Raw genomic sequence first — 16,544 nt, 5'->3', positions numbered from 1 at the left:
GGAATGGTAAGTGGCCCAGGCTCATAGAAAACAGGTCTGGCCTGGATCTGGCATCAAGCTGGCACTTCTGACTGACTGGTGTCATGGCAGAGTGTATGTCAACCCGATGTGGGCCAGGTCTGACAATGATGGCACTATTCATGTTCCTATTTTCCTATTTTAGTTAGAAGACCCAAATGACATGTTGCAATACTATACTGCTATGGTAGCCAATGTTTCAAATGCAGGTGAAAATGCTTCCACACAGGTTACACATGTGCATTCTCAGTCACTGGTTGAGGTTAAAGATTCATCTGAATTGGCTGGTTTCCCCTGGAGTAGGCATGGCCAAATTCCATAAAATGGCTGCTAACCTATCAGCATGTCCTAATTTATTCTGCTGCGTTGCACATGAAGGTTTTTCTTTCAAAGGTCTTCTTTTGTACTCTGAGAGTCAAATAACATTTAAAGTTTTATGAACTCTAAAGGTTCACTGTGGCAGTAGATTCATTCCTGACATGTTTTATGTCATTTATGTCGACTGAGAACCACAAAATAAATCACTATGTAAAGTGCAACCTTTCTTCAATGTGAAGTGCTGTGTGACCACAATACCATCTTTGTGGAGCTTGTACTCATTTGGTTTGGGGTTAGCATGTTCCTTTTTATTAAAGATTCAATTTATTTCGTGAATGACCTCTGTGTGAAAATTTGAGAATGTCACAGTTTGCCGAGGCAAACTGCGTGGAGTGTGAGGAGTGGACCCAGGTGCAGACGTTCTAAAACCCAAACTTAACTGATGATGAACTGTTTATTAAAGCAGACAGAACAGTACAAAATAAAAGGGCGAAAACAATGCAAACTAAGCAATAACCTAATCTGGGTAAACTAGAAAGGAAACATGAACTATGAAAAACCCTGGCAAAATAGAAAAACAAACAAACTCTAAACATGGCAATGATGATGAGGATATATGAAAACCTGACCGCAGGACATGGCATGGGAACAACGCAGACGATCCGACAAAGACTGAATGAGAACGCACAGACTAAATACACACAGGAGGTTAATGAGAGAAGTGGGAACACATGGGGAACAGCTGACACACACATGAACATAACGACGTCACAGTGGAAGAGTAAAACTAAACACGATGAACACAGGAACACAAGACCTCTTCAAAATAAAACAGGAAATATAAGACGCAGACATGACAACCTGGACTTGACTACGTAAGACACAGACATGAAACACATGAAGGGCAAGGGAGACTTAACAGGGGTGGAAGACACAAGGGGAATCTAATGACAAAGAACTATAACAACCTGGGCATGAAAAAATAATGAACTTAGAAAACCTGAAGGGCTTAAACAAACCACCTGTTCATTTTTAATTAAAATTAGTTTCACATAAATGTTAGTTTCCTTTATGATCTTTTAATGCTTACACTACACTGTACATGTCTACATTAGAGACATTTCTGTTAACTATTTATGAGACTGGGCTGCTTGACTACGATTTGGAAGTGGATGCAAAATCACACGGATCGTGATATTGTTTGTTTTTAATATGATGGACTGAACACAGGACGTGTCTGACTAAGCAAAGATTAATCTGATCCCATTTCTACCTGTCTCTACTGTTTCAACTGTAACTGTCAGGATATATATTTATTCCAGCTCTCGTTGGGCAAAGGAATGACTCAGAGTTGTCAAATGTTCTTTTATTTGACACACAATGTGAAGTTCATAATTTTCTTACAAATAAAACTATAATGACAAACATGAACAGCTGTGCTTATTTCTGAGACATGAGTTTTTGAATGTGTTCATATTTAGACAGTGTACATCTGTATGCTGAAGCTGTAATGGTGAACCTGAGGTGATGGTCAACAGAAGGCAAACATATATAAATGTAAAACAATATTGAAGTAATGTCTTTACCCCCTGCAGCGTGTGGACGCTGTGCACGCAATCACCTTATTCACTGTAGTAAACGTGCACCGCTAGCTCACGTGACTGACTGTCTCCATAGTTACATCGTATATTATTAGCTATGCAAACAGCTTCCAAAGATACCACCATAGCTCTCTGCAGCTGTAACACTTTCACGCTTTGCAAATCATTTCACGTTTTTGATAGTTATGAAGACAGAATATGTTTTTAAGGTCATGCAAGGCGGTTGCTATGGTGGTTGCTGTGGACTTGGGTGGACCGCGTCCGATTCCTGTTATTAGCTGTCCGCCGTAGGAAGGCTGCGTTCCATTTACAAGTAGTGACAGTCTGCCGCAACTCGAACTCAAACCCCTGTTCATGACATGCACACACACACACACACACATAAAACACTTTGCCTCACAATGAGAATGCAACTTTACTAAAACCTTTAAAGTATCTGATATAGAAAAATGAAGCAACCAGAGTTTAATGATGAAGACTCTGGGTTCTGTAGTTCACGTTTTACAGTCCTGAATGACCCTTTGCATATAATTTATTGAAGAGGAGTTTAGAATGCACTTTACATTTAGACTGTTTCAGTTTAATTTTTTACATTGTTGCCGTGTTATGTCATGAATAAGGTTCACCTGCTGGGGGTTTGATGGATCAGCTGGACAATACAGTCAAAGACAGACTTCATTCATCATATGCAAGAATCCTAGTTGGATTTTTGTTGTCACTCATGTTTTTGAACCAAATATTGAAAACAATTCTGACAGACTGGATACCTGGTCAGGGTGTACATTACCTTGTACTCAAGCATCCCAGGACAGAGCCCTGCCCCACCACGAGCCTGGGTGGATAAGTGTTTATAATATAAAATGACTGATACTGAATATGAATATTTCATGAAAATCGAATTATAATATGAATTCCTAGGTGTTTGTTATATCCAGCAAGAGTAATATTGATTACATATGTCTGAATTGCTAACCCTAACCCTAGCTCAACAGACCACAATGCCCTGGACTGTCAGTATTATTACATGCTGTGAACATAAGTAGCTTTGATCACAGTTTATGTTGTAAAAGAGAAGGAATATTGAAATAAAGATCAACATTGTGATATTATTTCTTCCAAACTGACCAGAAACATGCTTGTGAGACTCTCACAGCAAAGGATCAAACTCACTGTGCATGACGGCTCAGGCCAATGATGTCTGTTAGATTGTCAGTTGTTTAGTGCTTCTGTACAGTTAGGGTCACCGTCTCTATTTCAGTATAATTAATATGCAGAAAACACTAAAAGTTGGTTGTTTTCCCAATATTCTAGCATAATTAAAAAACTTTGACTTTGTAAGTACATATTGTTACAGTCCTAATGCCAGTATGATTCTTTATAACTCCTGCTTTGAAATACTGAACTTTAAAATTGACCTGATGAAAGATAATTCACAGTGGCACTCTGTCAGGATCATTCTGACTGTAAGATCACTGTATTAATCTGAATCCTTCTGCAATGTGCTGTGAATGAATGCTGATGCAACTCACTGTGGGAAAGCTGTTAATAAAATGAATCTGACACATGCAACACATTCACAGAGGAAGAGGACACAAAGGGAGGACACGCAGAGGCTGTGTTAAAGTCAGAAATCCAAATCTTTAGTCAAAAACAGGCGGCGGTAACAAATAGGAAGACAAGCAGTCCATCAAACAGTCTACAGGGTCAAACATACAGAGAATTCAAACAGCAGTAAAAAATAACTGGACACTGAAAAACTTAAAGCAATGTGTGACGCAATAAAAGGAAGCAGCGCAGTATATTCACTGAATTATCATCAATTACAAAAGAGAAATCTAAGGATTGATTTCTTAAATGCAGTTAGAGTGTGGCTGGTAATGATGGAAACATACAGAATGTAAACTGTGTGAGTTTGTTGAACTTTGTTACTAACAAATGAGGTAAACCCAAAACAGACAAAACACAGAAAGAGGCTCTCAGTATTCATTAATAATTAGAAAGCATCTAAACATTCTGGTCGTGGATTTTTACAGTCTTAGTTCCGCTCGCTGTCATCATTATAATCATCATGATCAATGGCGAGGTCCTCAGGTGGGCGGGGCTGTCTCTGGTGATGTCACCATGAAGGAACAGCATCTGGCACGTGTTGGTGAAACATCCCAGTACACTGGTGTCGTTTCCTCTCCAGCTGTTGGACATTTGACACTTGACAGGGGATTTCTAAGAATCGCCCCGCAGTTCTTCAGCTGAGACACCTGAGTTAGAAAACACAAACACTGCAGTTGTCTTTACTCGCGAGGACAGTCACAGAGCGCTCGTAAAGGAGACATTCACAGACTCGCGCTCTGCCACTGCCTGTGTTCTTTATTTATACAAGCTTGTGTGTGTGTACAAAGATAACAAAGTTATTCTAAGAAGTCAGAGCTGAGGTTCCCCTTTTCTAAGTCTGTATGTTCTTAAAGAAGAGGAAGCTGTTAGTTGGTAAATAAGTTTATCATCACAAAGGTTATTAGGTGAAAAGTCACGTAGACATGTGGATTGCTTAGTGATCCATAAAAAGAGCACATTTCATGTAGCTGATCACACTATGTACAATTTTCCTTTGACAACACTTCAACATTAAGGGGAAGAAGAAGAAACAGTGTTAGGTCAGGTGACCACATGGTTTCTAAAGTAACTGACAGGAAGTAACCAGGCCGTTAGAAATGGATGGCATGTGTTTAGAGTTACTGTAGTTGGGTAACTCTACTTAGCAAAAGCAGAAGCACACAGATGACAGATCAGATGCTGAATGTTGCAGGAACATGCTCATGGGTGGTGGTCATTCAGTGCTGCTGAGTGATATGCTGCCCATCTGAGAGTTTGAAAACACACATGCAAAGATTTATTTTGTATTACAGTCAAAGTTGGATGTTCGTTTTTGTCCTTTAAAAATGTTTGTGTATTTGAAAGCACTAACATTTAAGGATGACTTGGATCGTCTCTCTCTAAGAGTGTCTCCTTTAAAGGGGAGACAAGTGTATCCACTGATCCACGTCACTTTACCTGGATGATAACTCCTCTCTCCCTCACTCAGAAACACTCCTAATATAACCAAGCAAATAAATAATATTGAAGACTTACATCATTACAAAAACAGCAAAAACATCTCCCTTTGATTCCATTCCTGCTGAACATCAGGCAACAAATATCCCAGTAAATCACAGTAAAATGTAAAGCACATAATTTCTTTGTCCAATCTCTGCAGAGCCTCTGTCAAGAAAAACACATCTGTAAGCATAAAACAAATATACATTTCATAACACGTCACTGGACAAACCTCGGTCAGTTGATTTCCTCTGTGCAGTGCAGACGAGCATCAGTCAGCAAGTCAAGGTGGTGAGATGGACTGGTGTCCTTTGTGACTCTGCTGGTTCTTCTGAGGAAACACCACCGTCTCTCCACACCGTCACCATCTGTGAGCACAAACTGCCGCTCTGCTCTGCCAGCATGTAGGAAATCACATATCACACACAGGGGTGAAGAAACATCAGAGCTCGAGTTTGGAGACTTTAGATCTAAACAGATCAAAGTAGCTCTTAGTTTCAGCGATCAGACAAACAATGATACCAAACTGATTCTGTATGAATACAATATGGTATTTTCAATACAGCTGTCAAATTAATGTATTAAAACGAATACACACACACACACATACATACACACATATGTATATATATACACATATATATACTAGGGGTGCAACGATACTCGTATCGATATTGAACCGTTCGATACAGTGCTTTCGGTTCGGTACGCATATGTATCGAACAATACAACATTTTTAATATATTTTATCAACTTTTCTTCTGACAATGCTGTCTGTGTTGAGAGCTCAGTGGATCTGCGCTCGACAGTGCAGCCTAGGCAGAGTGGTCGAACGCAGATTCACTGAGCGCAGGGCAAGCTAGTGAGACAGAAGTTAAGCTCTCCTTGCAACATGGCAAATTGAACCTCCCCCACCCTCATTCAGATCTGGCCTTTGGAACTATTTTGGTTTTCATGTGACGAATGACCCTGAGGGTAAAACAGTATGTCGGATGTGCCACGCAATGCTCAATTACATGGGTGGGAACTAGTGTGTTAGCGCAGTTAGCTCGTTAACGTGTTGGCCGTCCAGCCCCATGCACGGGGCGATCCGCGGTAGCTCGTTAACGGAGATTTGCCGTGTTATGGTGTTAACGTCATTTCAGATTAACGCTGACAGCACTAGTGGGAACACAACAAATATGACTGCACATTTACGCCGACAGCATCCTAGTGCAAAGACAAGTGGAAGCAGACAAAAACAACAAGCACGCATGCTACAAACTTTAACCGAGTCATTTAGACAGCTGTTAGCACATGATTCTCCTTATGGGGACCTGATATGTTTAATATGCTGCTGAGAATATAGCCCAGAAGAAGCGTATAGTATAGCTTTTATTTTGGAAAGAGCTATTTCTCTGTAATAAACTCTCTTTTCCAAAGATGAGTGATTTATTTTTTTTATTACTTTGTTGTTTCAGCAACATTAAATTTAAAAACTGTACTTTTGAGTTAAAATATATATTTTTAATTTTAATAAATGACAAATTAAAAAGGCATGAATATTTTTTTTGTATCGAAAAAATATCGAACCATGACACCAAAGTATCGAACCGAACCGAACCGTGAATTTTGTGTATCGTTGCACCCCTAATATATACATATACATATACACATACATACATATATACACATACATATACATATGCATATATGTATATGCATATATGTAATAATACTGTATTAACACAACTGATCTAAAATCAGACAAAAAACATTAGTAGAAAAAGTAATATTTTTTACGGTTACAACCACAAACATGTTTAATAAATCATTAACTTGAAATGTAAATATAAATTGTAAATTTTAAAATCATATACACAAGTTTTGCAAACAACAAAGTTATTTGCATCCATTTACCTTTTAAATAACCATTTCAAACTACAAACCGGATTCCAAAAAAGTTGGGACACTAAACAAATTGTAAATAAAAACTGAATGCAATGATGTGGAGATGGCAAATGTCAACATGTTATTCAGAATAGAACATAAATCACGGAACAAAAGTTGAAACTGAGAAAATTTATCATCAGAAGGGAAAAATATGGTGATTCAAAATGTCATGGTGTCAACAAATCCCAAAAAAGTTGGGAGAAGGCCATTTTCACCACTGTGTGGCATCTCCGCTTCTTCTTAAAACACTCAGACGTCTGGGGACCGAGGAGACCAGTTTCTCAAGTTTAGCAATAGGAATGCTCTCCCATTCGTGTCTAATACAGGCCTCTAACTGTTCAGTCGTCTTGGGCCTTCTTTGTCGCACCTTCCTCTTTATGATGCGCCAAATGTTTTCTATAGGTGAAAGATCTGGACTGCAGACTGGCCATTTCAGTACCCGGATCCTTCTCCTATGCAGCCATGATGTTGTGATTGATGCAGAATGTGGTCTGGCATTATCTTGTTGAAAAATGCAGGGTCTTCCCTGAAAGAGATGATGTCTGGATGGGAGCATATGTTGTTCTAGAACATAGGTGTCAAACTCTGGCCCGCGGGCCAAATTTGGCCCGCAGCCTAATTACATTTGGCCCGCGAAGCCATACCAAATTACTATTAGAGCTGGCCTACTGGTATTATACAGTATTATATATATTATATATGACACCCCTGTTCTAGAACCTGAATATATTTTTCTGCATTGATGGTTCCTTTCCAGACATGCAAGCTGCCCATGCAACACGCACTCATGCAACCCTATACCATCAGAGATGCAGGCTTCTGAACTGAGCTTTGATAACAACTTGGGTTGTCCTTGTCCTCTTTGGTCCAGATGACATGGCGTCCCACATTTCCAAAAAGAACTTTGAATCGTGACTCGTCTGACCACTGTTACATTCCCCTGAGGGGTCTAGGCGGCGAGGGGGAAGTAACAAAAAGTGTCCGGGTCAGAAAAAGGAGTCAAGGAGGCAAAAGGCTTAAATTAAAGAGTTTTATTAAAGTAGCTAAACTAAAAGAGACGGACAAGCCGCTATCACCATTTAAGGAAACAAACAAAACGCAAGCGTTGATCAATAAAGTAAAAACGTAAGTCAAAGAGAGAGAGCAGCTCACTAGCTGCAGACACAGACACGCAGCTCACTAGCTGCAAACCGCAAAAACACAGCTCACTAGCTGCAACCACCCAGGTCACTAGCTGTAACCATTCACATGGCACTCTGGCCGAGAGCTCACCTGTCCCTGGGCTTAAATACTTTTAATTACTGATGAGAGTCAGCTGCACAAAAGAAAGGTGGCAGCTAATGCAGGAGACATGGTCGGACACGTCCACACAGGCACCTTCAGGAGGAGGCCCTACTAGGGCTGTAACACCCCCTCCCATAAATACAAACCTTTTGGTTTGTCAAATGATTATGATAAACAAAACAATTAGTTATTAGTTAATTGACCCCTTACACTGACCACAGGAGCCCCTTAAACAACTATGCCCCAAGTGTGGTCCTTTGCTGGGCCTGACAACCTTGTCAGTTTGAGAACCACGACTGACTGTTTTCAAATCAGGCCTTCTTCCCTTTGGATGCGCTTTCCGCTTAAGTGCCAGTTTCACACAATCAACAACCACATGGCCAGGCTTGTGGCAGAAGAAACAGTTTTGCTTTGGAACTTGAAACCACCACTTTTTCAGCCTTTCTAGCTAGTTCACTCCTAGCTCTCCAAGATGTATTATGGTGAGAAAGGATGTCACATTCTACAGCATTTGTTTTATGAGTTAGGGTAAACTCATCTGGCAGTGTGGCAGCCTGCTGTAAAGTGATAGCGCTTTGTTCACTTAAATAAAGAGCAATACACTCAGGCACCGCATTCTTGAAATCCTCCACCAGCACAAGCTCACATAATGACCCCAAATTGTTAACCTGACTTGCAGAACACCTATCAAAAAGCTTTGCCTTCTCCCTAGCAAAGTCAAGGTAGGACTGACCCTGTGCCAACTCCAAACCTCTAAAATGCTGCCTATAGGCTTCAGGTACAAATTCTTAGGCTTGGAGGACGGCACTTTTAAGCTTCTCACAAACTAAGCAGTCATCCATAGACAGACTGGAACAAGCTTCTTGAGCCTTACCTGTCAACTTACACAGCAACATCACCCCCCCACACATGTTGAGGCCACCGCAGTGCAGTTGCTATGCGTTCGAATACACTGAAAAAACTTTGAACACTGGATTCACAGAAGACTAGAACCAGGTGGATGTTATTGCTCACGAACGAGCCTCTAGACACGTGTGCACTAATAGCTGTGTCATCCATTTTGTGGGCGGAGAAGGCTTAGCAAACACACCCTAATTAGGACACCACCACACCCCTCTGCCAACTCAGACTACCCAACAATTAACCAATGAATGGAATACTACACAATTTACTTTAACTGACCAACTTACCTCTTACAGCATACACATTAAACAAACACAACTTACCCAGTTCCTAAGCACAACAAACTTTACCTATCTTCTGGAGCGTGCTGGGCTCGAGGCAACTTGAAAGGCAAAGCTTCAGCGACTGGAGCCCTGAATTGCCTACCCCCAACAGGGAACTTATCCCTGCCCAGGATTACTCCGAAAATAAAAAAGGCAAAACAACAAAAGAGTGCCCAAAGGAAGAACTTAATAAGCTCAGCTGGACACTCACCTAACTTAACTGGGAAGTTGTGAATCTCTAAAGGTGAAAAAAGCAAGATAATCAAAAACCAATTCCAACTCTAAACTTTCCTTTTCAACAATCCCGGATTAGCCCCCACTTGTTACGTTCCCCTGAGGGGTCTAGGCGGTGAGGGGGAAGTAACAAAAAGTGTCCGGGTCAGAAAAAGGAGTCAAGGAGGCAAAAGGCCGAGCTCCTGCTCGGGCAGCGCGAGCTCCTCCGGCTCGCCGAGCTCCTGCTCGGGCAGGGCAGGTCCGGGTGGCGACGTAGCAGCCGGTGAAAAAGACGGCAGAATGGTGGCTGCAGGCAGATGAGACGACATCGGTGCGACAGCTGCAGATGGCGAAGCAGCGAGTGGTGTGGAGACCTCTGACCGAGGTGATGTTACTTGCACTGTCGGATGGCTTACGGCAGCGTCATCGTCCACTGCAGACACACAAACAGATGGTGAGGGAAATGAAAAAGTGTCCTTATTACTCACCACAGCCGGCTCTTGAGATGTCCGTGGATTAGGCTGCGGTGAGAAACGCTGGCGGCGCGAACGTCGTTTCCATGTAGACGTCGGGGCTGGCGTGTCAGGCTGCGAATCCACCAGCTGTCCGAGCCGGTGAGCAGCCTGAGGAGGAGAGTGGAGGTGGAGGGTAGAGAGTAAGAAGTCCAGGACAACTGGATTAAGGGAGTCCACCAGCCAGGGGAATTTAACAAGCGTCTCCTGCAGCCGCCTCTCCACGGCGTGACGCAAACCTTCCGTGGGCTTCTCCCACCATAACTCACAGAGTCTGTAAACCCTGTCCATAATCTCCCTCCTGAGCCTCTCCTCAGAGACCGCTGGGTCCATGTCTGGCGGGATCATTCTGTCACGGTTTGGCATGGCAGACCGTGGGGGTGTAGGGAAGGAGGACCCAGGCGCGGCGCTCTGTGTGTAAACAGTGCTCTTTATTTACAGTGTATGGTACAAAACAACAATAAATCCCCGTGCTTTCCCTGACTCCCGTGTCGTGTCTCTCCGTGACCAGTCCGTGTCTCAGTGCTCTCCGCTCCCGTGTCTCAGCACTCCTCATGCTGGCTGCTGTCTGGCGCTCCACACTTCTCCTGGGGACACAATAGACACAGCCGTCAGGACACATATAACCGCGGGCATACACACACTAACTCAGTTCAACAGGATGACTAACATGGAGTCTCACGGAATGATCCCACATCGGTGGGAGCTCCAAGACTCTCTTAAGTAGCTCCCCCGACGAGGCCTGATCAGCAGCAGGTGCGTGGCCTCGGGTGTGGCCAGTCCCCTAGCAGGGCCACACCCACCAGGCCTGAAGGCTCCTATAAACGAGTGCTCAGACACACAGCCACCCACACACACGTATGTACAAGCATAGAGAAAGAATACATAACATAAGTCTATAAGTGCTCAGGGATCCTGGGTCGCTCAGACCCAGGACCCTGACAGCGTGCTTGCGAAAGTGAAACTAAGCAGAGTGTAAGTGTAAGTTATTTTGAGGAGCTGTTTGGATGATGCTATTTTAATAACCAGTTTATTCATTATTATATTTTATTCATTTATATCTTTTGATTAAGCTTTTAGTAGTGGTTCTGGATTAAAATATTTATTCAATATATTACATATATTACAGAGAGCTTCTGTCTGTACACACGCACACGTACACATACAGAGTAGGTGAACTTAGGTCTAGGTAAGAGTTCAGACATATTTTTCTTGCAACTGCATTTTTGTGCCTGCATAAGTGACAGTTGTTATAGAACGTGCTGCTGATGTTCCAGATGATAAGCGAGAGTCAGAAGATGAACAGGAAGCACCTGGCGTGGAGATGAAGAGAATGTTCTTTTCTCATGTGTCACAAGTCGTTAACAGAACATTTGTGGTTTTTATAACTTATGCATGTAATGACGCAAGAGGGGGCATCAGAAAACATACCCTGATGCTATAAAGACAACTGCTGGTGTATTTTTGGGCGGAGATCTACAGCTGAGGTTTTGCAGTGTTCATCTCCCCACGCGTGTGTTCATTAAATCATCGTTTGACCCAACCCTCTGGACTTGGTGTTGTTGTGTACTTCATCCTCAAAATTTGAACCCTTAACACTACACACCCCAAACACGCTGAACGTCACAAATCTCACATCTCAAAACTCTCTCTCTCTCTCTCTTTTTCTGCTGTCTCTCTCTCTCTCTCTCTCTCGCCGTCACTCCTAAAACTTCCCCCTCTTCCTAAACAGCCAAATATCATGTTCCCATATCATTTTTTGATTGGTCGACATGGTGCATTTCTCCACCAACACGAATGGGCTGTTTTTTCTTTTTTTGCTCATAAGCAGAGAGGTCTCGCTGCGCTGTCCTTAGACAGTAAATGTGACGAAACTATTGAGGAAAAACATGCGTATATATTGTTTATCATGACTCTGGTTTTATGTGGCCTATCAACACAATTTAAAAACTGGTATATATCACCTTGTTGCTTTGTCATCTTAAAGCGGTCGTGTGATTGGCTTACCACGACTACTTGATTCTTCCTCAGTCAAATCGCATTTTCTTGTTAGCAACGGTAACGGCGTTATAAGGATAGGAATAGTAACAGTTAAATTACTCGTTACTGAAAAAAGTCACGCCGTTATTCCCATCACTGGACATCAGTAATAATTCTTCAAATATAATCATCAGTGTTTGAGCAGTTATGATATCAGGAACATGTCACATGACACACCTTAAACATCATGTGATCCACTCTCAGTCTGCACTTTCATTCATGACTTCAACAGGTTGAAATGAGCTTTGAAGAAACATTCAGTGAAATAAATCTTTCATCACAGGATTCATGTGAGCACCAGATGAACTTTACAAAGAATCAGTGGATTTATCTTCTGTTTTAGATCAACTTTGATCACTTAGAGCATCTTAAGTCCGTTTGTTCTAACGTCTCACTCACTGACATCTTGTATGATTTAAGATCCCTACTGTTCCCCATTCCTCAGTGTGTTCGCACCTGCAGCCAAAACAAGTTTTCATGCCTTCACACGTCAGCATATGAACTTTGCTGTGACTCAGAGTCCGTCTGAGCAGTCAGACAACATATTTGTATATCAGCACATGAAGGTGTGGCCCTCTCACACTCTTCAGGTGGAATCCCACCTCCTTCCAGGAAGCTCACCCCTGTGTCAGTTTTAATGTCCAGGTGTGGAGTGGAACCTGTTGTTGGTGTGTGCGTTTGAAAAAAGATGTAAGTTTGCATTGTTTCCTCCTTTAATAGTTTGACTGTTTGTTTCTGCTCTGTGATGTTTGGACCTGATGTTCAGCTCTTATTTCAGGACAGACATTGATCACTCTTGTGTTTTAAGACAAATCCACATGATTATAGATTATTGACCGGCCAGAATCCACACTGGTTATCAGTCAGTATCTCTGCGCTGAAACAATTGTTAGTGTGACAAATAAAATCAATCTGCATCAAACTTTACTAATCAGTGTCTGATGCGTCTAATCAGTCATCTCTGATTGATTACTGATCTTCCCTGTAACTGGAAACTGCAAGAAGAAAACAAACAAATCCGTTTTTTTGACAGTCGATTAAGATTTCAGATTTTACTGAACAGATGGGGAAACAAAAGAAACCAAAGCAGCACCAGCTCAGCGTTTCCTTAAAAAAGCCAATCAGAAGTAAATAGATATTTTCACAAACACCATGAACATTATCTAATGGTAATAATATCTGCATGTGGAGGATGCAACTTGAGTCATTCAGTTTGTTTGTTTCTTTTTTCTTTCCTTGATCAGTGGATTTGAGTCTGAGTTTTCTTTTACTGTTTGAAGCTTTTGATCACTATTGGTCAGTGCATGGTCTTTTGTGTTTCTCTGTGTGTTGCCCTTCATTGAAGTCTTTTGATTTTTTTGTTAAACACTTAGAACTTTGTTCCTTTTTAACTGTTTTCAGTCTGAGTGAAGGCTCGCTTGAGTTTGTTGTCCTGACTTTGGCCACAAACCTCTGACAGCTAATGCCAATCTTATGCTATATACATTTATTGTCCCTAATGGTACATTTAGATGAGTTGAATAATGAAACTGATACATGTTCAAATTCTGTTTGTAATGAAGCGTTCTTAGTCAATACTTGACTTTAAACATACTTTAATGAGTAAAATAAGCCTCAAACACATTTATATAGTTTCCTCGATAACTAAAGAATTTCAACGTGTAAACTGCAGAACCAAAACCTGATACTTGTTTAATCTTTTTTTAAATTAATCACAGATAAACTGTTTGAAAAAAAGAAAAAGTTGTTAGTTGATATATGTTCCTTATTGAATTCTATTTCTTGGATCAGACCAGTTATTCTTTTTACAGAATAATGAACTGACCGAGAGTGCTCAGTAGCCAGTTCATTATTTAATAAAAATAAATATTTTCTCTTTTAGAGACGATATACTCATGTAAAGGTTTACATCTATCTTTGTTAATCCCCAAAACCACATAAGAAGCACATCTAATCACAAATGAACATTAATCAGTTCTGATTATCTGTAACCGGCATATCAAAGTCCTTATATATCAGACACTCTGTGAACTGAGTCTGTGTCCAGTCTTTTGGAAATGTTAAGTAGTTAAAGTCTGAACCACTTTGGACAAGATCATCTGACACTTGTTAGAAGATCAAGTCTGAGACTTCGTGGTGCTGCTGGTAACCAGAGGTGAGGACCTACAGAGGACCAAGGCATTTATTAATAAAAACAGAAGAATAGTCTTAAAAACCAAAGAAACAGTGTAAAATAAAGTTTTAATAACTTGGCTAAAGTTCCCACACAGACACTCAGACACAAGGAAGTGTCCTGGTAAACATTCCTCTGTTGACAGCTGATGATTGAGGCGTTACAGAAACTGATGGAACTGAGCATAACAGGAAGTGAGGCATTCCTTTATTTTACATAAAGCAAATCTGATATATGATTTCAGTTGAAGTCTAAATTGTAAAGTGTACAGTTTACCTTCAATTATGCATGGTACATAGCATGTTGTTACTGTTGATGCTTCACAAAGCTCAGGTGTGCTGCAAACTGAAACTATGCTGCATGCCATTACCAGTTTTTCTAGTTTTGTGGGAGAAACTTCCGTGAACACTGTTTCTGTGACTTAAAACACTTAACATCATACATCACACCTCTGTTTCTGATGAATATGATGTAAGACAGAGCAGAGAATAATACTGAATTTAATGACTAGCTCACTTCTTCCGACTTGAAGTGTTTAGGAATCTTTAATCACACTCTAGATCTTGTGTTAACATATGGCATAGAAACTGAACATTTAACAGTGTTTCCTGAAAACCCTCTCCTGTCTGATCATTTCCTGATAACATTTACATTTACAATAATTGATTACACAGCGGTGGAGAGTAGATTTTATCACAGTAGATGTCTTTCTGAAAGCGCTGTAACTAAGTTTAAGAATATAATCCACCCACTGTTATCATCTTCAATGCCCTGTACCAACACAGAGCAGAGCAGCTATCTGAACGCTACCCCAACAGAGGTCGATTATCTTGTTAATAATTTCACCTCCTCACTACGTACGACTCTGGATACTGTAGCTCCAGTGAAAACTAAGGTCTCTAATCAGAAGTACCTGACTCCGTGGTATAATTCTCAAACACGTACCCTAAAGCAGATGACTCGTAATCTGGAGAGGAAATGGCGTGTCACAAATTTAGAGGATCATCATTTAGCCTGGAGAAATAGTTTGCTGCTTTATAAGAAAGCCCTCCGCAAAGCCAGAACATCTTACTATTCATCACTGATTGAAGAAAATAAGAACAACCCCAGGTTTCTCTTCAGCACTGTAGCCAGGCTGACAAACAGTCAGAGCTCTGTTGAGCCAACCATCCCTTTAACGTTAACTAGTAATGACTTCATGAACTTCTTCACAAATAAAATTTTTAGAGAAAAAATTACCAGTAATCATCCCACAGATGTAATATTATCTACAGCTACTCTTAGTACTATTGATGTTAAGTTAGACTCTTTTTCTCCAATTGATCTTTCTGAGTTAACGTCAATAATTACTTCCTCCAAACCATCAACGTGTCTTTTAGACCCCATTCCTACAAAACTGCTCAAAGAAGTCCTGCCATTAATTAATTCTTCGATCTTAAATATGATCAACCTATCTCTAATAATCGGCTATGTACCACAGGCCTTCAAGCTGGCTGTAGTTAAACCTTTACTCAAAAAGCCATCTCTAGACCCAGCAGTCTTAGCTAATTATAGGCCAATCTCCAACCTTCCTTTCATATCAAAAATCCTTGAAAGAGTAGTTGTCAAACAGCTAACAGATCATCTGCAGAGGAATGGTTTATTTGAAGAGTTTCAGTCAGGTTTCAGAGCTCATCACAGCACAGAAACAGCTTTAGTGAAGGTTACAAATGATCTTCTTATGGCCTCTGACAGTGGACTCATCTCTGTGCTTGTCCTGCTAGACCTCAGTGCAGCGTTCGATACTGTTGACCATAATATCCTATTAGAGCGATTAGAACATGCTGTAGGTATTACAGGTACTGCACTGCAGTGGTTTGTATCATATCTATCTAATAGACTCCAATTTGTGCATGTAAATGGAGAGTCCTCTTCACACACTGAGGTTAATTATGGAGTTCCACAGGGTTCAGTGCTAGGACCAATTCTGTTTACATTATACATGCTTCCCTTAGGCAGCATCATTAGAAGACATAGCATACATTTTCACTGCTATGCAGATGACACCCAGCTCTATCTGTCCATGAAGCCAGATAACACACACCAATTAGTTAAACTGCAGGAATGTCTTAAAGACATAAAGACCTGGATGGCCGCTAAC

Source organism: Perissodus microlepis, chromosome 3 (assembly GCF_051167445.1).
Source record: "Perissodus microlepis isolate ML-2025 ecotype Zambia chromosome 3, ASM5116744v1, whole genome shotgun sequence".
In the NCBI taxonomy this organism is placed as follows: Eukaryota; Metazoa; Chordata; class Actinopteri; order Cichliformes; family Cichlidae; genus Perissodus; species Perissodus microlepis.
This window is presented reverse-complemented; position numbering follows the sequence as displayed.